Below are 27,278 nucleotides of genomic sequence, written 5' to 3' on the forward strand. Positions count from 1 at the left end.
TATGAACTGGTCTGAAACCTAAAAAACCTTCTTGGAACAGCTCAAGAAGGATTTTGAAAGCCAAATAATAGAGGTAGAAGAAAAATTGGGAAAAGAAATGAAAGGTATGCAAGAGAGAGTCAATAGCTTAGAAAAGGAAGGACAAAAATTAACTGTGGAAAACAAGTCCTTAAAAAATACAATTGGACTTCTAGGGCTATATCCCAAAGGGATCATACAAATGGGAAAAGGACCCACATGTACAAAAATATTTATAGAAGCTCTTTTTGTGGTGGCAAAGGATTGGAAATTGAGAGGATGCCTATCAATTGGGAAATGGCTGAACAAGTTGTGGTATATGAATGTGATGGAATACTATTGTGCTATCAGAAATTATTAACAGGCAGACTTCAGAAAAACCTGGAAAGACTCGTATGGTCTGATGCTGAGTGAAGTGAGCAGAACCAGGAGAACATTGTACACAGTAACAGCCACATTGTGAGATGACTAACTTTGATAGACTTAACCCTTCTCAGCAATACAAGGATCTAAGACATCTCTAAAGGTCTCATGATGGAAAATGCTATCTACATCCAAAGAAAGAACCATGGAGTTTGAATGCAGATTGAAGCATACTATTTGTTATTTTTTTCTTCTGTTGTGTTTTGTTTCCTCTTTCTGATGGTTCCTCCTATTGGTTCTAATTCTTACTTACAACATCACTAATGTGAAAATATGTTTAATAGGAATTTATATGTATAGCCTATATCAGATTGTACACCGTCTTGGGGAGGGAGGTGGGGAGGGAGGAAGAGAAAAATTTAAAACTCAAAAACTTATGGAAGTGATTGTTGATAAATCAAAATAAATTAATAAAAAAAATACAATTGGTGGGGCAGCTAGGTGGCTCAGTGGATAGATCACCAGCTCTGGAGTCAGGAGGACCTGAGTTGAAATCTGGTCTCAGACCAGACACTTCACACTTACTAGCTGTGTGACTCTAGGCAAGTCATTTAACCCTGACTGTCTCACCAAGAAGCAATACATACACATACACACACACACACACACACACACACACATATGTGTGTGTATATATATATATACATATATACATATATATATACACACATATATATACATATATATATACACATATATATATACATATATATATACACATATATATATATATTTATAATTGACCAAATGGAAAAAGAAGTACACAGAAGAAAACAACTACTTAAAAAATAGAATTGGCCAAACAGAAAAGGAGACACAAAAACACACTGAGGAGAAAAACTCCTTAAAAAATAAAATGAGCCAAATGGAAAAGGAGGTACAAAATCTAATAGAAGAAAACAATTTGTTAAAAATTAGAATTGGGCAAATGGAAGCTAATGACTCTATGAGGGAGTGAGAATCAGTCAAACAGAAACAAAAGAATGAAAAAATAGATGAAAATGTAAAATAACTTCTTGGTAAAACAACTGACTCAGAGAACAGATCCAGGAGAGACAATTTTAAAATTATTGATCTACCTGAAAATCATGATGAAAAAAAGAGCCTAGACAGCATCTTTCAGGAAATCATCAAGGAAAACTGCTGAGTTTCTAGAACCAGAGGGTAAAATAGCCACAGAAAGAATCCACTGAACACCTCCTGAAAGAGATCCCAAATTGAAAACACCAAGGAATATAGTAGCCAAATTCCAAAATTACCAGGTCAAAGAGAAAATACTGCAAGCAGCCAGAAAGAAATAATTTAAATATCATGGAACCACAGTCAGGATTATGCAGGACCTTGCAGCTTCTACATTAAAAGATCATAGGGTGTGGAATATTATATTCCATAAGGCAAAGGAGTTTGGATTACAACCAAGGATTAACCACCCAGCAAAAATGAGTATAATCTTTCAGGGGAGGAGATGGAAATTCAGTGAAATAGGGGACTTCCAAATCTTCCAGATGAAAAGACTAGAGCTCAATGGAAAATTTGATCTTCAAATATAAGACTCAAGAGAGACATAAAAAGGTAAACAGGACAGGAAAAAAAAAACATCTTTACAAGGGAAGATGACACTTATAACTCTTGAGAACTGTATTGTTATTACATCATTTTAAAAGGGTATACACAGAGGGGGTGGGTATAAGTTGACTTTGATGTAATGATTAAAAAAATCTAATTAAGTTGGTTAAATGGATCATAGTAAGTGGACTAATCTGAACTAATTAAGGGATTGTACTGGGAGAAAAGGAAAGAGGAGGCAGACAAGGGTAAATTACATTATAGGAAAAGACATAAAAGCCTATTACAGTAGAGGGAAAGAAGGGAGGGAGATGAGCATTGTTTGAACCTGACTCTCATAAGATTTGGCTCAAGGAGGGAATAACATATTCAGGTATAGAAATCTAACTTGCCCTATAGGCAGTAGGAGGGAAAAGGGGAAAGAAAAAGGAGAGAGGATAGAAGGGAGGGAAGAAGTAGTAAGCGTAAAAGGGAAGAAAAGAGAGGGGGCTAATAGAAGGGAGGTAGGACTAAGGGAGGTGGGACTGAGGGAGGCGGTGGTCAAAAGCAAAGCACTAGTGATGAGGGAAAGGGAGAAAGGAGAAAGAAAAACATAAACTGGGGGAAATAGGATGGAGAGAAAGACACAGATAGTAATCATAACTGTGAATGTGAATGGGATGAACTCTTCCATAAAATGGAAATGGATAGCAGAATGGATTAAAAACCATAATCCTACAATAGGTTGTTTACAGGAAACACATTTGAAACAGAGGGACACACATAGGGTAAAAGTAGAAGGCTGAAGTAGAATATATTATGCTTCAGCTGAAGTAAAAAAAGCAGGGGTAGCAATCCTGATCTCAGACAAAACAAAAGCAAAAATAGATGTTATCAAAAGAGATAAGGAAGGAAACTACATCCTGCAAAAAGGCACCACAGACAATAAAGTAATATCATTACTCAACATATATGCATCAAGTGATAATAGTATCCAGATTCTTAGAGGAGAAGTTCAGGGATTTACAGGAAGAAATAAACAGCAAAACTATATTAGTGGGGGGCCTCAACCTCCCCCTCTCTCAACTAGATAAATCTAACCACAAAATAAACAAGAAAGAAGTTAAGGAGGTGAACAGAATTTTAGAAAAGTTAGGTATGATGGACCTCTGGAGAAAATTGAATGGGGATAGAAACGAATATACATTTTTCTTGGTGGTGCATGGCACATACACAAAAATTGACCATATGCTAGGGCATAAAAACCTCACAATTCAGTGCAGAAAGGCAGAAGTATTAAATGCATCCTTTTCAGATCATGATACAATAAAAATCATATGTAATAAAAGGCCATGGAAAGATAGACTAAAAATTAATTGGAAACTAAATAATCCTAATCCTAGAGAATGAATGATTCAAACAACAAATCACAGAAACAATCAATAACTTCATTCAAGAGAATGATAATAATTAGACAACATACCAAAACTTATGGGATGTAGCAAAAGCAGTTCTTAGGGGAAGTTTTATACCTCTAATTGCTTACATGAATAAAACAGAGAAAGAGAAGATCAATGAATTGGGCATACAACTAAAAAAACTAGAAAAAGAACATATTAAAAATCCCTAATTAAATACTAAATTAGAAATACTGAAAACCAAAGGAGAGATTAATAAAATTGAAATTAAGAAAACTATTGAACTAATAAATAAGACTAAGAGCTGGTTTTATGAGGGAAAAACAATAAAATAGATAAACCTTTGGTTAATTTAATTTAAAAAAAGAAAGAAGAAAACCAAATTACCAGTATCAAAAATGAAAAGGGTGAATCCAACACCAATGAAGATGAAATTAAAACAACAATTAGGAACTATTTTGCCCAACTACATGCCAATAAATTTGACAATCTTATGGATGAATATTTACAAAAATATGAATTGCCCAGATTAACAAAAGAGGAAGTAAAACACTTAAATAACTCCATCTCAGAAAAAGAAATCGAATAAGCCATTGATGAACTCCCAAGGAAAAAATTTCCAGGGCCAGATGGATTTATAAGTGAATTCCATCAAACATTTAAAGACCAATTAATTCAAATATTATATAGACTATTTGGGAAAATAGGCAAAGAAGAAGTCTTACCAAATTCTTTCTATGATACAAATATGGTGCTGATACCTAAACTGGGAAGAGTTAAAACAGAGAAAGAAAATTATAGACCAATTTCCCTAATGAATATAGATGCAAAAAGTTTAAATAAAATATTAGCAAATAGGTTACACCAACTTATCACGAGAATAATACACTACAACCAGGTAGGATTTATAACAGGAATGCAGGGCTGGTTCAATATCAAGAAAACTATCAGTATAATTGATCATATCAACACCAAAACTAACAGAAGCCACGTGATCATCTCAAAGGATGCAGAAAAAGCTTTTGGCAAAATACAACATCCAAAATACAAAATCCATTCCTATTAAAAATACTAGAGAGCATAGGAATAAATGGAGTCTTCCTTAACATAATAAGTAGCATTTACCTAAAATCTTCAGCAAGCATCATATGTAATGGAGATAAGCTAGAAGCATTTCCAATAGGATCAGGGGTGAAACAAGGATGTCCATTATCACCACTGTTGTTCAATATGGTACTGGAAACATTAGCTTTAGCAATAAGAGAAGAAAAAGAAATTGAAGGTATTAGAATAGGCAAGGAAGAAACAAAGCTATCACTCTTTGCAGATGATATGATGATATACTAAGAGAAATCTAGAGAATCAAGTAAAAAACTACTTGAAATAATAAACAACTTTAGCAAAGTTGCAATCTATAAAATAAATCCACATAAATCTTCAGCATTTCTATATATTACCAACAAAGCCCAAAAGCAAGAGATAGAAAGAGAAATTCCATTTAAAGTTGCAGTAGGCATTATAAAATATTTAGGTGTCTACCTACCAAAATAAACCCAGGAACTATATGAACACATTTACAAAATACTTTTCACACAAATAAAGTCAGATAATTGGAAACACATCAGTTGTTCATGGGTAGGCTGAGCTATATAATAAAAATGACAATTCTACCTAAGCTAATTTACTTATTCAGTGCCATAACAATCAAACTACCAAAAAATTATTTTATAGAGTTAGAAAAAATAATGACAAGATTTATTTGGAATAACAAAAGGTCCAGAACATCAAGGGAACTAATAAAAAGAAATGCAGGGGAAGGTGGCCTAGCCTGTCCAGATCTTAAATTGTATTATAAAGCAGCAATCATCAAAACTAGGTACTGGCTAAGAAATTGAGTGGTAGATAAGTGGAGTATGTATGCAAGACACAGTAGTCAATGATTATAGTAATCTACTGTCTGATAAACCCAAAGACCCCAGCTTCTGGGATAAGACCAGTATTTGACAAAAACTGCTGGGAAAACTGGAAAAGAGTATGGCAGAAACTAGGCATAGACCAAAATTTCACACCATATACCAAAAGAAAGTCAAAATGGGTTCATGATTTAGATATAAAGGCTGATACTCTAAGCAAACTGGGAGAGCAAGGAATAGTTTACCTATCAGATTTATGGAGTACAGAAGAATTCATGACCAAACAGAAGATAGAGAACATTACAAAATGCAAAATAGATAATTTTGATTACGTTAAATTGAAAAGTTTTTGGACAAACAAAGCCAATGCAATCAAGATTATGAGGGAAGCAGAAAACTGGGAAAGAATTTTTACAACCAGTGTCTGTGATGAGGGCCTCATTTCTTTTTTTTTCCTTTTTTTTTTATTAATTTATTTTGATTTATCAACAATCACTTCCATAAGCTTTTGAATTTAAAATTTTTCTCCCCCTTCCTCCCCACCTCCATTCCCAAGACAGCTCACAATCTGATATAGGTTATACATATAAATTCCTATTAAACATATTTTCACATTAGTCATGTTGTAAGGAAAAATTAGAACCAATGGGAGAAACCACCAGAAAATGGAAACAAAACAAAACAGATGAAAAAAAATAGCAAATAGTATGCTTCCATCTGCATTCAAACTCCATAGTTCTTTCTTTGGATGTGGATAGCATTTTCCATCATGAAACCTTTGGAGATGTCTTAGATCCTTGTATTGCTGAGAAGGGTTAAGTCTATCAAAGTTAGTCATCTCACAATGTGGCTGTTACTGCATACAATGTTCTCCTGGTTCTGCTCACTTCCTCATTTCTAAAATACATAGAGAATTAAGTCAAATTTATAAGAATACTAGTCATTCTCCAATTGATAAATGGTCAAAGGATATGAAAAAGCAGTTCTCAAATGAAGAAATTAAAGTCATTTATAGTCATATGAAAAAAATGCTCTAAATCACTATTGATTAGAGAAATGCAAATCAAAACAACTCTGAGGTACCACATCACACCTATCATATTGGCCAACATGACAAAACAGGACAATGATAAATGTTAGAGAAGATGTGGGAAAATTAAAACACTAATGCATTGTCGGTAGAGTTATGAAATGATCCAACCATTCTGGAGAGCAATTTGGAACCATGCCCAAAGGGCTATAAAAATGCGCATACTCTTTGACCCAGCAATAGCACTTCTAGGGCTGTGTCCCAAATAGATCATAAAAGTGGGAAAGGGACCCACATGTACAAAAATAATTATAACAGTCCCTTCTGTGGTGGCAAAGAATTGGAAATTGAGGGAATGTCCATCAATTGGGGAATGGCTGAACAAGTTGACATATATGAATGTAATGGAATACTATTGTGCTATAAGAAATGATGAGGAAGGAGACTTCAGAAAAACCTGGAAAGACTTATATGAACTGATGCTGAGTGAAGTGAGCAGAACCAGGAGAATATTGTACACAGCAACAGCCACGTTGTGAGATGGCTAACTTTGATAGACTTAGCTCTTCCCAGCAATGCAAGGATCTAAGACAACTCCAAAAGTCTCATGATGGAAAATGCTATCCACATCCAAAGAAAGAACTATGGAATTTAAATGCAGACCAAAGCCTACTATTTGCTATTTTTTTTCTTCTGTTTGTTTTGTTTCCTCTTTCTGGTGGTTCTTCCTATTGGTTCTAATTCTTCTTTACAACATCACTAATGTGAAAATAAGTTTAACAGGAATGTATATGTATAGCCTATATCAGATTGTGAACTGTCTTGGGAATGGAGGGGAGGAGGGAGGGGGAGAAAAAATTAAAATTTAAAAGCTTATGGAAATGATTGTTGATACATCAAAATAAATTAATAAAAAAAAAGAATCAGTGGGTGTCCCAGTTTTTAGATGAGTGATTCAATAGAAGATAAATTTAAACTGTCATTTTTCCTTAATATGTGCTCTATTATATTCTTTTTACATAAAAAAAAAAACAACAAAACTTGGCACCTTATGTAGCTAAAGAAAGCTTTTTGTCCTTGACACCTTTATGAGAAATTAGGTAAATTTTCATTGCAAAAGTTGAATGGATTACCAACAATACCTAAAGTTACCAACCATTAAAAAGAACAGTTTTCCAAATGTGGATCTTCAGGAATGTATGAGTCCATCTCCAAGAAAAGATCTCCAGTAGGTGATCCCAATTAAAGAGAGCATAGGACCTTAATACAAAAGATAAATTCACTATTACTAAGGAAGCATGAAAAAAATAAACTAGCACAAATTCTCAGAGAAGTTACAGGAACAAAATAATAAAACAAAAAATTATTATGGAAATAGAAAAGGGGGGGGGGCACCAGGATTTAACAGGAGACTTACAAAGCAAATACCTTAAAGAGAAGACAAAGAACTGAAACTTTGAACACCTTTAGATAAAACAACCAATCACACCTTTAAACCCCTTTAAAAAAAGTCTTTAGACTTACTCAAGTGTTGTTGTTCACTATCCGACTCTTCATGACTCCATGGACCAAAAGTAGTATGCCATTCTGATATCATATCTTTTTAGCATTGTAATACCGGCCATGGGGTTTTCTTGACCTATATACTAGAGTGGTTTGCCGTTTCCTTCTCCAGGGGAATCAGCTTTTGTCTGAATTCTCCACTATGACCTGCCCATTTTAGGTAACCCTGTACAGTATAGTTCATAGTTCCATTGAGCTCCATAAGCCTTTCACCACAAGGAAGTAATCCTACAAGGGAGTCATCCTAGAAGGGAGTCATTCAAATAGAAACCTAGAAAGGAGAGGTGGAAAGTAAAGGGGAAGGAAGAACATACATTACCACACCACACTAACACCCCTTACCTTTCTCTGCATTTTACTGCCTGAAAACTATCAGCTCCTGGGACAGCATCATCAACAAGACAGCCTCACAAAGAAGACATAAGGAGAGGCTCCCTTTCAAAAATGTCAGCACTTCGTCAAGGTATAAAACAACTTTGTGATACCCTCCCCCATTGCCTCATGGGTAAAACAAGAATTTCATAACTCTGAGCCCTCATCTACCAAGTAGATGGTTTTTCTGTCCTCTATTATCTTTCCTTAAAAAGGAGTAGAGCATTGTCCTTGACTTCTGGAAGGTTCAGGTTCCTCCTTCGTTGTGAGGTTAAAAGTAGAAGAAGCTAGATTAGCATTAATAATAAGAAAAAAAAAAAAAACAAGAGAAACCAGAGTAAATAAGATTTCCTTACAATATGCAGCCTGACTTTCCTCCATAATGTCAGAAACTTGAGAGAATATATAAATTTAATGTATAATTTATAATGTATAAATTAAGTAAGAGAGTAGCAACTGTAACTTAGTTACTGTTCAATTAGGTCACCCAATCAATTAGGAAATTATACTTAAGTCTTGAAAAGAATCTGCTCTTTATGAAATTCTTGGACCCACAAGACACATTGTGTGCTCTCCTTGAAAGAAAATGCCCCATCCTGGAGGTTCTGGAATTTACTCCTTGTCCTATGTTTTAACATTTGCAATGCATTTTCCCTACAAAAAGCCCAGGAAGGTACATCAGGCAAATATTTACTATGCCCATTTTATATATGAGGAGACACTGCCAGGTGCCCCATAGTTATCTTGGTTGGGAAAGTGATTATTATCAGTCCAATGAGGAAGGTAAGGCAATTGACCCAGACAGCAGTTATTCCTCATAACTCTGAGAAGGGCAAGAGCTTTTTTCTCCCTCTGAACAAATCTTTGTTGTGGTTGAATTGTTTTACTCATGTGTGACTCTTCATGACCCCATTTGGTGTTTTTGTGTCAAAGATACAGTAGTGGTTTGCTATTTCCTTTTTCAGCTCATTTTACAGATGAGGAAACTGAGACAAATTGGGTTAAGTGACTTGCCCACAGTCATATTAACTGTTTGAAGCCAAATTTGAATTCAAGTCCTCCTTTATCCATTGTACCACCTAGGTGCCTGAACAAATCTAGGCCAATGTTTCTAAACTGGCTTTCATTTATTTATTTATTTATTTATTTATTTTTAATTTGGGTTTTTTTTTTTTGCTAGGCAATGGGGTTAAGTGACTTACCCAGGGTCACACAGCTAGTAAGTGTCAAGTGTCTAAGGCTAGATTTGAACTCAGGTCCTCCTGATTCCAGGCCTGGTACTCTATCCACTGAACCACCTAGCTGCCCCAAACTGGCTTTTATGCTAAAGAATTGACTGTGTAGACAGCAGGGAGAGCATAAAAACTGAGTAGCTCTAGTGAGGCTGGTTACCTGAGTAGCTTCTTTGTCGGTCTCTGATTTTGTTTCTGTGTGTCATGCCCGACTCAGGGAAAATCTCCAATCAGATGCTGGAAATCATGAGGCATGAGTCATTTTAATTCCCTTCAATTCAACAGAGGTTCATTAAGTAAGTCAATAAGAGCTCATAATAAGGATGCGGTTTTGGTCTTTGTCTTCTTGTTTGTTAGGATCATATCTCTAAGGTGTAGAAGAGGGTGGTGGTGATGGTTCTGTCTCTTCCTCTTCTAAAATCATTTCATCTTAAACAATATCCTCCAGATATAAAAGGAGGAGGAATGTGCCTCATCTTTGCCATTTTCAAACCTTTCTCTGCTTATCTTTGCTCCTGGGCTAATGTAACAGACAATCCTGACTTTAGTCTACAGCAACAGAGATAAAATTCTACAATAAGACCGAAGTACAGGTTAACTCACCTGCTAGACCCTGGTCAATAAGAACTAACCATCATTCCTAAAGGATAATAGAAGCCACATTCAATCTGTGAAAATGGGGGCTGCTTTCTTACGGTGGCTCCCCATGACCTTATGTGTGTTTGTTTCCTGAGTTCTTTTAATACATTTCCAGTAGCCTGATGTGAGCAGAAGTAGTTTGTTTTTGTTGTTGTTTTTTGTTTTGTTTTGTTTTACCATGACCCAGGGCATTCTGTACCAAGCTCCAGAATCCATTATTGGGAGCTCCTTCTTGGAAGGGAGCTGTCAGGGTTCTGTGACCCTTGATTGCCAGGTGCCTGTGACCTTTGACCCAAGTATGCCCAGGACAATGGGAAAGGATTCACAGGGAGTTTTCAGGGTGCTGCTAACTCAGGCCTGGTGCTCACAACTCAATACTGCCTGTTGCTTTGAGGTATGCAGATTAAGCCTTGAGAGCCTACATTGCATCTTACTCTTTTGAAGTCACTCTCTTCAGGGACACCCAGAGAAAGTCAGATAATAAGATTCCTCAGAGCCAAATACAAAGCTCATCCTGGCTCTCTTATTATCCTTCCTGTTAACACTTACAGCTATGCAGCATAAGGCCTAGTCCAGAAGGTTGGGTTACTTGGATCCAGCTTAGAAAAGCAAGGAGTAGGGCTGGCTGCAGGGTAGCCTCAGAGTTGGAGAGAGGCTGATGCCCTCATTAGGACTACTGGAAGAAGCTACTATAGCCTTTCTGCCGAACAGATGAACTGCCTTGCCTTTTTAATAGTGGTCACAAAGGCTGGGAAAGAGAATAGAGGAAATTGAGAAGTAGTTATGAATGGGGCCACCTGTGCCTCGTAAAAGGCAGTACTGCCACAGGTCAAAGTCAGATGAGAGCCTCCGATGCCCGTTGGAAGAATCTGGACTTCTTCCTGTAGGACATACAGTATGATAGACTGCATCTGTGACTTGATAATATCCTAAGCAGGTTCACAACCCAATATTCTTCGACCAAAGCCAGCAAATACTGATTTGAGTGGCTACCATGTGCTATGCTAAGCACTGTGGAGGATAAACAGAGAGGATATGCCCCAAGCTCTGTTCTCAAGGAACTTAAAACACAATTAGAGTAAACAAGATTAATAATAATAATAATATGAGATGTCACTTTAAAGTTTGCAAAGTACTTCACAAATACTATCTCATTTGGTGCTCAAAACAACCCTGTGAGGTAGGTGATATTACTTCCATTTGAAAATGACGAAACTGAGTTAGACAGAGGTTAAGTGACTTGCCCAGGGTCACATAATTAGCAAGTGCCTGAGGCCAGATTTGACCTCAAGTCTTCTGGACTCAGTTGCAGTTAGATGGCCCAGTGGATACAGCACTGGTCCTGGAGTCAGGAAGACCTGAGTTCAAATGTGACCTCAGATACTTACTAGCTGTGTGACTCTGGGCAAGTCACTTAACCTCTGTTTGCCTTAATCCATTGGAGAAAGAAATGGCAAGCCATTCTAGTATCCTTGACAAGAAAACACCACGGACAGTATGGTCAGTAGGGTAACGAAAATTTGGACCTGACTAAACAACAACAATAACTTCTTGATGCCTACCTAGCTGCCTCTAACACATGCAAAGCAGTTTAGAACAGTACAAAACAGGATATAGTTAGGTGCTGGATTATATTCTGAAGGATTTAAAAGTTTAGGAAAGGGAGAGGTCAAAGTGCTTGGACTAGTTAGGAAAGGGACTTGAGATGGGCCTTAAAGAATGGGTGATATTGGGGCAGCTAGGTGGCAAAGTGGATAGAGCTCTGGTCTTGGAGTCAGGAGGACCTAAGTTCAAATCTGGCCTCAGACATTTGAGACTTACTAGCTGTGTGACCTTGGGCAAGTCACTTAACCCCAATTGCCTCACCAAAAAGCAAAAAACAAAATGAAACAAAAAAGAATGGGTGGTATTTGGACGAGAGAGAAAAGGACACAGACATTTCAGTCTGGAGAAATGGAAGAAGCATGGGAATACATGTGGTATAACATAGAATCATAAAAGCCAAGAACAAGAAGAAATCTGAGAGGCCATTTAATCTACCCCTCATCCAGACAGGAATTCCTTTCCAACATCCTAACTGAGGGTCACTCAGTGTCTGTTTAAATATCTCAAGTGATGGGGAACTTACAACCTCCTGAACTCATCTATCCTACTGGGGGATAGCACTAATTATTAGAAAGTTGTTTTTTCTATTCATTGAGTACAGATCTCTTTACAATTTATACCTGTTCTCTGGCCACACCAGACTAAGTCAAATCTCACTTCCATAGGACAACTATTCTAAGTAGTGAAAACAGTATATGTAGGATGTATGGAAGAGAAGAGAGAAGATAATGAGGATACCAGACTGGTGTATATGTGGGATACAGAAAGAAGTTTGAATAGGTATTTCCCAAAGAAGACCAACTTCAGCTCAGCTTGACCAGAATGAGTCCCGAGGACATTCCAACCAAGGCAGAGAGTAGGTGAGGTCACACCAGGCCATGTGGACAATGAATGTGAAAGAACTCAGCCTAGGTGAGAATAGCAGATACATAAACAACTGGCTACCTATGTGTAGCAACAGGCTGGTAAAAGCGAACAAGGAAGTGACAGGGCTTAAACACTAAGGATCTAAGGTAGACATAGATAAATTTGGTTCTTTTGAGGAGATGGGGGATGAGATGACTGACCAGAGCTGAGAAACCAAGTGAGATGGGACTGAAAGCTGAAGGAGGTATGCAAAACATAGTTTGCCTGGTCAGGAAAAAATTAGATAAGCTGGTGAGATAAGGGCTGTGCCAAGGTCAAGGACAATGACCAGGACCAGACAATCTCCCCAAGGTCAAACTGTGCTGATGGAGGCAGTTTCAAATTCAAATCTATGAAGGAAAAACTGTATGTCAAGTTTCCTTTAGTTGGGGTAAATTGAGGTAATATAGAGATGCAATTTTAACAGACATTTGTAGTGCTTTAAAAGCCATGTCAGTAACATATATGTGATGTATACACACATACATATACACACATATGTACATACACATATATGAATAGGGTGTTTTTGTATTCACTTATCATTGTGCAATCTTAACCTCTATTGGCTGATAACCAGGGTATTTTAGCAGTACCAGGCAATGTACCTTATAAGAGATGTTTGAGAGACTGGCAGCTAAAATACTGTAAAACTGGACCAACTTCTGGTCAAGCAAAACATATTTACAGAAATAGATTTAAAAGGAAAACAAACAACAAACACACATATATGTACCTAAAAATACTAGTCCGAATAATTTGAAGTTCTTATACTAAATTCTCATTATTTGTAAAGTTCTTTGGAGACTTGCTAGATAGATCTTAAGTCCTCTGGATCATCAACCATGGGAAGGCCCTCAAATCTTATCAACTCTGTGAAAGAAGAAACCTTGTAAACTGTAAAATAGTGAATTGGTTTACTGAGAAACTGAGATTTCTCCCCATCTCCCAACACAAACACTCACACCTGAACTCAGGAGACTTACAAGTTTGCTTATAGTATAGAAGTGATTTATATGACAATTTGTCTGACTCTGTTTACGAAAATTATACAATCAAATTATATCATTCACTGCTTGAACTAAAAATTATAGGACCTACTACTTTTAGTAAGTCTACTTCCAAAGACTAACATGGCAGTCTTGCATTCCCATCTCTACCTTTCGGGGTCTATGAGGTTCTTTTGTAACATAGAAATTGCAAGCATAACATCTACTACATAGTAATGAAATTATGAATATATATTTCCCACATAAAGATTAGAAAATCCTCTTTGATTAGTCCTTTGAGGACAAAATTTCAGTATGCTATACTCAAATAATTCCATGCGGCAAATTTATTTCTATATTCTCCACTTAGTTAATGTTGCCAGATAGAATACTGTAACTTTAATGCATGTTCCATAAATATTTCTCCACATCAACAAGAATATCCAAATTAATTAAATAAAACTCAAGATCATGAGAAATCTCAAAACTAATACTAACAGGCATTTCTCTATATAGTGTTCACAAATTTACAGGCATAGAAATCTTCCCATCTCCTTTTTATCCCAATGAGATCCAAAATCTCCTCAAACCAGTCTTCGAATACTCTGATTTCACACTTCATTTACCTTCATTAATTCTTCAGTCCTACACATTTTTTTTTTAATCATTTCCCAAGTCTATGCTCAGAACTGGTTTCTCTCACTCCACTAAATCTCTCCTTTGCACATTAACACAAATTTTCTTCTATGATACCAATTAATTGTAAAACTTTAATTTATCCTGACCAAAATGGAATTTCATGTTTTATAGGTAGTTTGTAAAAAAAAATCTTTTTTTTCTTTTTAAAAAACTTGCAAACTGAAGTCTATTCTAATTCCTGTTAGGTGACTTGGCTTTTAATTTACCTAGACAATTAAATTCTACTAAATCATTTACAGAACACAGTGGTAAGGTAAAATAGTCTCCTAAAATTAAATTTTGCTTACTCTTTGCTTATATTTGCTTCCTGATCTAAACATGTCTCCTTTCCAAGATGGAAAGAAGAGTTAACCACAGGTGGTTCTTCAGCACTAGATAAGTAGTTGAATAGTTGGAATCACAAAAGATTTGGTTCTTTTTTTTTTTGTAAATAGTATTTTATTTTTTCCAATTACATGTAAAGCCAGTTTTCAACATTCTTTTTTCTTTTTTAAATAAGATTTTGAGTTCAGTGGCATTTTTGTTTTTAAAGAAATAGCCACAGCAGCAAAAAGGCATTTACTTTGTTGTTGGAAAACCAAAGCAAATCTGTCAAAAGGGACAGGTGCTTCTTCAGGAATTCTACAGTAAAGCAATTGGAAAGATTTGAATGCATGTGACCAGAAGGAAAAATAAACCTATGTTTATATTTATATAGGACACAATTCAATTGTCTGTGACTTTTGAGAAAACTAGTACTGAATTTTGGAAAACTCTTTGCTAGTTGTGATACCTCCTTTTCTTTCTTTCTTTCTTTCCTCCTTTTTTTTTTTGTAAAAGTGATAGAGCTCTGAAAATAGTCATCTCTGAATTTAAAAAAATACTGAAATGACACACACCCCTCTGAAATCTGTGGAGAACTCTTCAACAAATAGATAAGGTGCTGGTGCAGAGCTGAAATACACATGAGTAAACACACCCCCACAGGAACCTGGTTTGGGCCAGACACCCGGAAACCAGACACCTGCAATGCAAGGCCTTCCCCTACTCCCACCCCCTTCACACCTGTGTCTTCCTTTCTGGAGATGCTCTTGTGCTCCCACTTACCTGAGTCAGTGCGTCTAATCGAAGTAGTGAGTTCTATAATTTGTAGTGTTGGCAGTGAATGTGCCTTGGGAAAATTGAGATAGAATGGTATCATTTGTAACTGTGAATTCAGACTGAAAGCACTAGGAGTGGTCCTCTCCTACACTGGGGGGGGAGGGGGAGAGGGGGAAAAACACATTATAGTAAACCTGTATAATCCGGAGAGTCCAAGTGAATGAATTCCCAAATCCGAGTCCAGCTGTTTTTTGAGAGGTGACCTCGAGTTTTTAGCTGGTACCACAAGTCAAGATCCAGCCAGGATGGGCCAGGCATGATCTGGGAAATTTTAGTCAAGAAATAAACTAGGCTAGAAAGTTTCAATGTCCCTTGAGCTGACAGTGGAGTAGATGTCCCGAATACACCTTTCTCCTAACATTAACTTTCATACCTATTTGCATATTTTTTTATTTTCTTGGAAAATGGAAGTCACAGGTAGGAGGATTGTGCTGAGAAAAGGGGTGGGGGGAGGAGAGAAAGATCTGTAGTCATCAGCCGGAGAAGAAAAAACAAGGAAATGTGAAATTAAATGTAGACAGGCTGGCGAAAAAAATTAAGACAAACGATTTCAAGTGACCAAGGCTGTATATCAATTTTTTCCCCCCTGGAATTAGGTAAGCAAAAGAATCTCTGCACCAATTAAGAGGTGCGAGGTTTGACATCTAAATAAAAACCATTGTGTAAAACGTGCAAAAGAAAGCCAGAACTCTTCAGACCTTCCACTACCACTAATAAAGCGTAGCTCCTCGTCGTGGGGAGGTACATTGAAAGAGTCTACCCCATTCTATACACTAAAGAAAAACGCCTCGCTCTGGGGAAAGCCCCCGCCGTACTGAAGGAGTTTTACGTGACGGAAAGAACTAAAGTCCGCCTAAAGTCACACCGTAATTAATAAAACACACATTCTGCAGCAACCTGAGGATTAATACAGTAGTATTTAACGTAGTACTTCCCGTGAACCTACTCGAAATTTTCTCTCAAACTTCAAACCGTCTTCTGAAAAACGCAAGCTCTCTCCCTGCGAAAAACAGCATTTCTGTCACAAGTTACAGTAACTTTTTAAACTCCCATACACTTTCCAAGCTGCTTGCAAAACTTCGGTCACAAGTTACAGTGACTTTTCAAACTCCCGAACACTTACCAAGTTGCTTTTAAAGGTACAGAAAACGCGCTAACGCAGACCCCAAATTCCACAGATAACACAGTACAGTTACCGACATTTCGAAAAACCGCAGAAACCAAACCAACCATGTAACAAAAAAAAATCACGCTCTTAAAAAAACCTCCTCTCTAACCTAATAAAGTCACTTTTATCAACCAAACATATAATAATACCTCACGCTTGCCCTCTACCTCAACACACTCACACATTAGGGTCACTAAGACAAGAGTTTGATATCTCACACATCAAGCTCCAAGCACGTAAACACAGAAATTTCAAAACATTTCAAACAACGCAACGTAGCTATGACTCTCTGATCCTCAAATCTGTATTTTCCAGGAGTAATTGGTCACAAAACAGGCCCACAAGTCTTCTCATCTGCATACGGTCTCCCCTTTTGTAATGTCACTCATTCGGCCTTCCAGAGATAGACATCTAACAAGCTAACATTCAAAGCAACTAGGAATTTGGACAAGGAAATGAGATGCCTTGTACAACATTAGGCATTTTCTCGTTTCAGTGGGACGAGAGCAGATTCCTTTTGCTGGTAGATTGGTTTCGTTTTATTTTATTTTTTTATTTTTATACCGAGCCCGTCCTAATTTACAATTATGCCGGTTCTCGATTCTCTTCCCTTTTCTCGACATTTCTGAATCTGTCCATCTCAAGCCACACCTCTTGGATGAAGCCTTTTCCAAAAACCTTAGCCTTAGAACCGGGCAATGGACTCCCGGCCGGGGCATCAACTCCCGCTTCCTGCTTGGATTCCCCCGCCTCAGCTCTCTCTCCTCTCCATCCATCTTCCATCCACCTGCCAAGCTGATTTTCCTGACCACGTCACTCCTTTACTCTGTCAACTCCGGTGAAGCCCTTCATAACATGGCCCCAATCTACCTTACCTTGTCAAGCTTTATTCCTCCCCTTCCTGCACTCTACATTTCAGCCAAACTCTTCTTCCTGTTGCTCACGCAAGACACTCCATCTTCCCTCTCTGGGTCTTTGCAGGGGCTTTCTCTCTTGCCTACAATGCGCTCCCTCCTAACCTGCTACTCTGAGAATCCCTTTTTTCCCTCAAAGCTCTCTTGAGATCCTATGTTCTACATAAAGCCTTTCCAGATTCCCCATCCCAAGTGCCCGACCTCCCTTAATTTTTTTGTTATGATTTTGTATTATGAACTTGATAAACATCTACATGAACATTTCCATATAAGTGATTTCTGGAATCATGATCATTATAATGACCCCCCCCCCCCCAAAGCCCTTCCTTGTAACAAATAAGCTCACTTTAAAGAAAAGTAACCCGCAGACAAACGCACACGCGGGCGCACACATACACTCCCCCATGCCTGGAAACCTCTCTCATTCTACACTTCTCTGCTAAGAGGTAGGAAGCCCTCCCTCCTAAAAATACCTTGTTATTTTGTATATATTCTGTATATAACTATTTTTGCAACATTGTCTCATATATGTTGCTTAATAGATGCTTGTTGTTTTATTGACTACAGTTTGAATATAAATAGAAAGTAATTGAAATTGATTTAAAAAAACAGAACAAAACCCTGTGTAAGTAAACTGGCAAACACGTAGTGGCATATACTACATGTCCAGGTCATAAATTACTCACTGCCAATGGGGCACTGCCAAAGTGCCAAAGCCACTTTCCTTGTGGCTTTTAGATATTTTTTTTTCTCCCAGTAGCTTCAGAAAATGCAGAATTTCTGATAGTTTAAAGAACTTTGCCCTTCTGGGTTTCCTGACTCATGAGATTTAAAAGAAGCTCCACCAGGGCCATGTGGGGTTCATGATGCCAGATCACCTGATACCAGGGATCATTCACTATTAGGAGGTCTCTAGTTTCAGCTGATCATTCCCTAATAATTAAGTCGGTTATGGACATGATGAATTGTTTCCACCTAGAAAACATGGCTATCCCCCTGAAGAAATACTTTCCTGAATACCAGCTGCTCAGAACATCAGGAAAATATGGGTACTTGAGCTCCAAAGTCCTAGCCTTTTCATTCCTGAGAACACTCATTATAGTCTCCACCTGGTGTGGGAGCAAATAGTGGACTCCCTCTTACGTGGTTTTTTTTTTTTAATTTTTGTTAGTCACAGCAGCATTTACTATTAGTGCCATGCTCGAAGAATAATACAGAGTAGCAATTTTAGATGAAAACACTTGACTAAAAATACCAGCCCAAAACACAAGAAGCATTTCTGCTATAAAACCTGCCTTGTCATTAGAAGACAGGGGAAAACGCTGAGGGGTATCCTCGAATTACTTACTCCTGCTACCCAATGATGTGATGCCCTACTTATTTTCCACTAAATGAGTTAGGATTATTTGGAGATTCACAAAAGGTAAATGAAAAGTGGAATCCAGCAGATTCTCCTTTTGAAATAACTTCCTACCTTGAGCAGTAATCACCCTCTAAAGAAGTGATTTTGTAATCAATTAACCACCACAGCCAGGAAAGAAAAAAGAGAAAGAAGGGTCAGCTAGGTGGCACAGTGGATAGAGCGCCGGCCCTGAAGTCAGGAGGACCTGAGTTCAAATCTTGGCCTCAGACCAAACACTTGACATGTACTAGCTGTGTGACCTTGGGCAAGTCACTTAACCCCAACTGCCTCACTAAAAAAAAAAAAGAGGTCATAGATATAGAATTTATAAATTCTTTATTTAAGGAAAAATATATATAAATATATATAATATATAAACATATATATATATATAAAGTATTTAAGGAAATTCTTTTTCTTTTTTTTTTTTAGGCAATCGGGGTTAAGTGACTTGCCCAGGGTCACACAGCTAGTACATGTCAAGTGTTTGGTCTGAGGCCACATTTGAACTCAGGTCATCTTGACTTCAGGGCCCGGTGCTCTATCCACTGCGCCACCTAGCTGCCCCTAAGGAAATTCTTTATAAGCGGTACAGTAGGTCTTGGGATGACTGGAGAGGAGTTGGGCTGCTCCTCAGCTTGCGCTCCTGGGTTAGGGCTCCACAAACTGTGAGATTATAGAAGGAAAAGGTAGGAAGAGAGGGTGAACACAGCCTCCCCAGGTGGCAACTCCCAAGAGTCTTGCAAGGGTGTTGCAACACCAAAAGGTGATTTGCTACGAGCTCTCTGGGCAGGGCAGAAGCCTGAAATCTCAGATCTGGTGGTAGGGAGCATTGGGGATGGAGGAAAACAGGTACAATATCTCAGGTTAGTCCCAGGTATTAACACCATCCTGGCAACACCGCTGCTGTGCAGTGACTGGGTGTACAGAGAAGAGGCTTGCTCTTTGGGAGACAAAATGAGTTTTTGCTCAGAATTACTACTTTCCTTTGAGAATCCACAAAGGAATGTAGAATGTCACAAATTGAGTGACTTTAGAAGGATTCAAACATTAAGTAGAAGAGGCCTCAGCTTAACAGTATGCCAAATATGCATGTATAAGTTTTCTAGCAAGGAATAACAATTTACCTATATTTTATAAATGAGGGCTGGGACCTCCAGTTACAAAAATTCTAAATAGCAAACATTCTTATAGACATTATGAAGTGTGTAGTACTTCCAAGTAATATGCTAAATTTCCCACCCACTTTCCCTAGCCCCTGCAAATAGGAATATTTTTTCTTCAAAAGGTATTGAAAACATTCTTGAGTCTTGACCAGCTCGGAGGACAAAAAGCTCAGGCTACTGATACCACTTCTTGGACTGCTGGTTACAAAACAGCCAAGGGGAGTTCTAGGCAAACACTGATACTTGACTGGAGGATTGTGACAAGCTACTAATGCAGAACTTTGTTCAGCCAAATCAACTCTGCAGGTGTGAGATATGATTCATTAGGACCTCTATTCCAAAAAGTATTAATCAGTTTGATATTTTACATAAATCATAAAGGGATAATTAGATAAGATAGGTTCTTATAGAAGAACTTTATAGTAGGCCTCAAACTTTAAAGTAATGGTCACTACTTATGACGCTCATTGGTGCAACCACGAATGCTGACAAAGATATCTCCAGCCACTTTTACTCAATTTCCATGTCCACATCCAACATGGGTGGAATGCCTTGATTCTTTGAAAAGTTCCCCAAATTATTTTTGTACCCCTGGACCACTCTCTGTTGCTCAACATGAGCAGGTGACCATCTTATAACCACTTGGTCACTGGAGATGACTCTTACCTTGTCCATCTTAATTTCTGGATCCTAAGAACAAGGTCTACCGACCAATGAGATTCTGTATTTTACTATGCCTTTTTTTGCATATTTGGACATCATACCCTCTAAAAAATAAGATCCTGGGGACCAGAGGCATCTCAAATCATGAGGAGGATCTGAGGTTCACTTCATTAGAGGGGACCCTGGACCCTTTAATAATATGCCATTGGCTCAGAGCTCCACCTCAGTTTCTTTTAGTGTAAGCTGGACAATTTTAAACTCCACAGAAGTCTTCAAAGCACATCCTATTAAATTGTTCTCCTGCTCTGGTTAAGTAAATCCCTTTTTGTTAACTATAGAATGATCTACAAGTATCTCATTTCAGTCTCATAACAGAGATGAAGTACCAGAGGACTGGCCTGAGTCAGGCCCAGATGACTTAGGAGAGCAGACACTATGGAATGCATTACAGCAATCAATTTGATTTACTCAAACATAGTAGTCAAAATAAAAATAAGTTCATCTTATGGAATATATTGTGTAAGAATCCCACCTTATTTCCTTTGATATATTTGACATTTTGGTCTTCCAAATGAATTTTCTTATTATTTTTTCTAATTCAGTACAATAATTTTTTGGTAATTTAATTGGGATGGCATTGAATATATAAATTAGTTGGGTAAAATTATCATTTTTATTATATTGGCCCTGCCTATCCATGAACAATTACTATTTCTCCAATTATTTAAATCTGATTTTATTTGTATAAAAAGGTGTTTTTAAAAATAATTTTGTTTATATAGTTTATTTATAGTTTGTTTATATAGTTCCTATGTTTGTTTTGGCAGGTGTATTCCCAGGTATTTTATACTGTCTAGAGTTATTTTAAATGGGGTTCATGTGCAATCATCTTTTTTATTGTATTATTATGGAAATGCTTGTTTTATTCCATAAATTAAAAATAAAATAAATTTTTAAAAAGAATCCTGCCTTACTCTGACATATATGTTAATAGGGTAAAACAAAGTCTTTGGACAATCTCAGTACAATCAAATCTATGGTTCTCTGGGTCATCCATGTTGCCTCATGTGACACCAATCCACCCAAGGGCAAATTTATTCAGTGAACCCAAGCTAGTCCACAGGTATGCTGTTGATGGTGTTATAAGTCCCCAATAATTTACGACAACACAAAGTTATGTTCACTTACTCATTTAGAGAAAGTAAAGGAAGGTGAGGTTAGGAAGGGATAGATAAAGGAACAGCTGTCATTTGGTCCTCTGAGTTTATGGCTCTTAGTTGAAAATCCCTGTATGAGGTAGAATAAAAAGTAGCCTGCTTTTGTTGTGTGTTGGTTAGAAATTGCCAAGTCAGGCCAAAATCCCCTTCTCAGTCTAAAGGCCTTTTTAACTCTAAATTTCTTGACCCTAATGCTAGACAGACTACTATTTGATACTTGAATATTATTATTATTGTTAATTATTATGGAACTCTCTAAGGCCCAAAAGCCATCTATTTTTAAATGGAACTGTCACATGATTTATTATAGCTGTCATGGTTTGAAATCATACCAAAGGAGGCCTATGAAAGTGACTTTTCTATTTAGGCCTGAAACCATCTGGTTAATATGAACTTTAGGAACTCTAAAGGCTCTTCACCAATTGGTCCAGTATGGACTTGTGTTTACTGGTTATGGCATTACTTAAGTGGTGATGATAGTTGTGAGGGACTGTCTGATGTTGGCAGCTGCCAGTTGGGTGCTGTGGCATGGGTAAGGTAAGATCTGGGTATTTTGGAAGTCGAGGCAGGGACTGTGGTAGGCAGAGTCGTGTGTACTGGGATGGGCTGGATACGGAGAAGCCATGAGGCAATTGGGCAGTGCTATGAGATAAGCTGGGTTCAAGGAAGTAGCCGAGCCTGAGCTCCTGAGGCAAGGGGCGGTGCCACGTGGGAGTGGGATGGCAGAGGACTGAGCTCCCTCTGCTTAGTCCCCTCCCTATATGCAACGTCATCCCCAGATGCCTCTTGTGACCTTCCTGACCTTGTGCAGCACTGACCCAGTCCCCTCCTGAGTCTGACTTCCTAGGTCACGTACTCTTGTCTATGCGTCAATCCCAGATGCCTCCTTCCTGTATCCAATCCTGGCCTCCTACGTCACTCCCTCCCCCTTGGTGTGCTAAATTCAGACAGCCCCTTCTGGTATCTGACCCTACAATCATTGACTAGTAGGCGGGCTGGGGAGGAGGGGCTAAGTAGGTACTTAGGAACAAGCGTGGTCAGATCACACACGTGCGCGCTCCCCTGGCTCCTGCCTGTTGCTCTGGCCTTGCTGCTTGGGCTTGCTATGATGGTTTGCTGTGTTGGCCTCTGAATAAAGCTCTGGTGTTGGTGCCTCCTGATGGCTCGTCTCTGTGTGGTGATCTGGCTGAGGACTGAGGACCCAGGCGTGGGTAAGACTCTGGTGGTGTACTTCTTTTAAGGGAAGTAGGTACTGGCGCACAACTGGCAGAAGGCCAGCGTGTGGCCCGTATAGATAGTGCCACAGTATAGAAGGAAACTTCTCATGTCCTACACCTACAGAAACATTTATCACTCTCAGCAATGTATCATGTACCATCTAGAAAAAACACATTTTAGTCCTACACAGCATGCAAAATTCCCATTCAGCAAAAAGTGTTCTTCCACATTTCAAAAAGTTCAGTCAAAGCAGCATGAGTTACTTGTATGTGTACTTTTCCTTGGTTTATTAATCACTTTTTTCTTGTAGTATTAATGGTTCACTAATTGCAAGGAAGGACAACTAGGTTACACCATAGATAGAGCACTGGGCTTAGAACCAGAAAGATTCATCTTCACGAGTTTAAATCCAGCCTCAGACATTTAGTAGCTGTGAGCCCCTGGGCAAGTTACTTAACGCTGTTTGCCTTAGTTTCCTCATCTGTAAAATGAGGTAGAGAAGTGCTACCAATACAGTATCTCTGCAAACAAACAAACAAAAAACAAATATGGTTTGGTATGGTATTTGGTATGGAGAGTCAAACATGACTGAAAATGACAACAGATTTCAATGAATGTTCCAATCCCTTAACTGCCAAAGGATATGTTAATCTAAATTCATGTTCTCTCCTTGTCTAATTTTCAATTGATTTTAACTTTTGATGTTAAATAGCAGGTAGTCCCTGGAAGGCATGTTCAAATATGAGGCAGCATTGTTGTTTCAGCAGCCAAAAGCATCCTTCATTGAGCCATTAAGGTAGTTGGTAAGCTGCCCTAACTGTGGATCACATCTCCTGTTGTTCTTGATAATCTCCCAAAGAAATTAATGGGAGAAATGACTCAAATCCAGATACTTATAGAATCTCACCCTATGGTGAACTATGATGGCTGATGTCAGAGACCATAGTCAATGACAATAAATTAACCTCTCTTATCTTGCAGTGTAGGTACAGTTAAGAATTAAATCTCTAGGGGGGGAGTTAACCCTTTCTTGCCTGAATAATAGCTCTATCAGGAGATAGCATATCCTTGAAGAAGAATAACATGTTTGGTAAAATTGAATATGCCACTAAATTTTGGTCAGGGTGTCACCTTAACTGTTCTATCAAGTCTGATTCTTCTGTCCTTTTTGCTGTGGCATCACTGGCTGAATTTCCCATGGGCACTCCCAAACAGATGGAGGCATTTTTCTTTGTCATAGCAGTGACAGATTTAACCTAGGTAAAAAATTACGTGGGAATTACACACTTGTTTGACCACAGTTAGGAAAAACAAAAAGTTCCTGGCCTTAAAGTGAAATGCTATGAGGTGAGCTCAACTACCTGTGAAGGGTCTGGAAGACAGTTTGCATAGGTCAGGAAGTCTGGCCTCTGGTCACACATGTTCCTAGCTGATACCTAATTAGTTTTCTAAGAGCATTTTGTTTAGAATTCTTTGCACTTTTGCTCTCTTTTGTTCTCTCCTTATGGATTGGGTGTGGTATCACTACTATGGCTTGGGAAGCTCTTTGAAGAAAGGCATCATGTTTCCTATACTTTTTTATTTTGCCCATTTGGCACCCGACATAATACTCTAATTCTTTGACTCAGTCTGCTTACCACATACCTTCTTTCCTTTTAACTATTAAGGTTTTGACCAAGTAGATCTGACCTAGCAAAAAAGGAAAATCTCCTCTTCCTCCTGCCACCTCCCCTCCCCACCTTTGTGTAATTGGTTCTAAGGGTGAAGAACAACCAAATCCTTCATGAAGGAATTTGTCAGAATGATTTGGAGGTAATTTTAAATTGATACAGTTTGATAATGACAGTATGGAAACTGTAACCTTCACAGAGAAAGGAGAAAAAATAATTTTTCTCACCTTTTTCACATAACATCTGAAAGATAGCTTAAATTACTTTGGAGTACTTTAAATACACTCTTTAAAAGCATAGAATTTACGAAGGACTCATGATGAAAAACGCTATCAATTGCCAGAGAAAGAACTGATGGAGTCTGAATGCAGATCAAAGCATATTTTTTCTTTACTTTCTCCATTTTTCTTTTCTTTTGGTCTGTTTTCTTTCTCAACATGACTGATGTGGAAATGTTTTGCATAACTGCACATATATAACATATCAAATTGCTTGCCTTTTCGATGGGGAGGTAGGAAAGGAGGAAGAGAATTTGGTATCCAAAATTTAAAAAAAAGAATGTTAAAAATTGTTTCTACATGTAATTGGGGGAAATATGAAATGTTATCTTCTTAAAAAAAAAAGACATGTAATTTAAACAAATACTATCACCTTGGGAAAAAAGAATGAAACTAATGATATGTTTTGGGCTGCAGAAATTTCCTTTAATCTCATTCCACCCATTTTGAGAATGATTCCTCAGAACTTTTTTTTTTTCCCATCTCTAGGTACTTCGGAATGCTGGTTACTTACTTGTATAAGCCACCTGGGCGACTCAGTGGATAGAATACTTAGGCTACAGTCACGAAAACCTGACTTGAGACCAGACCCTGGCTAAGTCACTTGTCGCTGTTTGCTTCAGTTTCCTCATCTGTCAAATGAGCTGCAGAACAGGAAGGCTCTGGTGTGTTGTCAAATTCCCCAAACTGGGATAGTCAGAGTTACCTCCATATTGGGAGGCTAGAGTGATACAGAATAAAGACCAGGAGCTCTAGAACCATTATAAGCAGTTTAATAATAAATCATATGGATACTGACAATAGCATCGACCAGACCAGGCCCAACCGCAATTACAGAGGTTAGACAAAGGGACAAGACACCATACAGCACCTCCGCAGTTCTTTCAGTGTCTGGGTTTCGCACTTAGTTCTGGGTCCAAGACCTGAACCACGGCAACACGTGAAAGCTCTTGGGTAAATACCCGGAAAAAGAGGGCACGCGCTGGTTACCGCTCTTGGATTCGACAAACACGAACTCCACAACTAAAACTCCTCCCAAAAAAGTAAGGAAGGTACTTGCTGTCCACATAACAGTAAAACAACGAAAACTTACTGAGCTCTGTAACTCCCCGACTTTAAATTATAGAAAAACTTAATTTCGAACACAAATTGTAAGCAACCACTCAAATTACAAAACAACGAAAAGCTCAAACACTACCCAGTTTTTAAACCCACTGCTCTCCAGGCTCGAGAAGAAACCCCCGCCGCTCTCAGCAGCAAACCCTCCCCTCAGCCCAGCGCTTCAAACACCCATTTAATATGCTTTTCTCTAATGAATAACGTATGAGACATTAATTAGAACACACACTACACTTCATCTTAACCAAGGAACCGAGAAAAAATTAAAGAAGCCCAGGTGTTCCAGTCCCCTACCCCTTCGCAACATCACCCTTTTACAAACGCGGCGACTAACAAACACTTCACCAAGCCTCGCCCTCCTCCCACACCTCCCACACCCCAACATACAGCTCAGCCGCCAGACTTCCGCCTCCACGCAACCACAAGGCCGCCTCAGAACACACCAGAAAACGGACTTTTCACAAATTTTAGCACTTTCTTCGCCCAACAAGGCACTCTCCCAGCATCCGCAGAGAGGGACTACTTGGCGACTCATTTGCATATCCCTCCTCTCTTCCGCACCGAGGGAGCAATGGCTTCCCTGCAGGGGACGGGAAGGAGCATGGTAGGCACACAGAGCCGCGGGACCGGGCCCGGAAACTTCCTCAACAAACCTTTGAGCTTCTGTCCCCTCCCCCCTTCCTCTCAAAAAGCTGTGGAGACACCCACCTCGCAGGAAGAGGAACCGGGGTGCCCTGACCGCCTTCGTGGGGAACTGGCACTTCACAGGCGCCGTGGGTTACTGGCTCCCTGACTGCCCCGCTCCTTCGCCTACAGACAGACAGCAAAAGATATCTACACCCAATGGGTTCGGGAAAGACTGAAAAAATCCTAGGCAAGTCTTAACCCAAAAGCAATAATCAAGCCACATGGAGAACATGCTAGCTGTACACTCATCATCAGGCCTCATATCACACATGCTTATATGCTCA

General features: G+C 38.5%; 1 long non-coding RNA gene across 2 annotated transcripts; it reads right to left on the minus strand.

The window, feature by feature from the left end:
- Positions 1 to 4,617: 4,617 nt before the first annotated feature.
- On the minus strand, positions 4,618 to 26,764 carry LOC114030344. 2 transcript variants are annotated; one of them, XR_003567600.1, is made up of 3 exons: positions 26,695 to 26,764; positions 7,504 to 7,607; positions 4,618 to 4,653 (listed from the first exon to the last, which is right to left on the minus strand). It is a non-coding gene; the product is annotated as an uncharacterized LOC114030344 (long non-coding RNA). The 2 variants fall into 2 exon arrangements; XR_003567599.1 differs by lacking the exon at positions 26,695 to 26,764 and adding an exon at positions 7,872 to 7,933.
- Positions 26,765 to 27,278: the final 514 nt, after the last annotated feature.

Source organism: Vombatus ursinus, unplaced genomic scaffold (assembly GCF_900497805.2).
Source record: "Vombatus ursinus unplaced genomic scaffold, bare-nosed wombat genome assembly UNPS02014959.1, whole genome shotgun sequence".
Lineage (NCBI taxonomy): Eukaryota > Metazoa > Chordata > Mammalia > Diprotodontia > Vombatidae > Vombatus > Vombatus ursinus.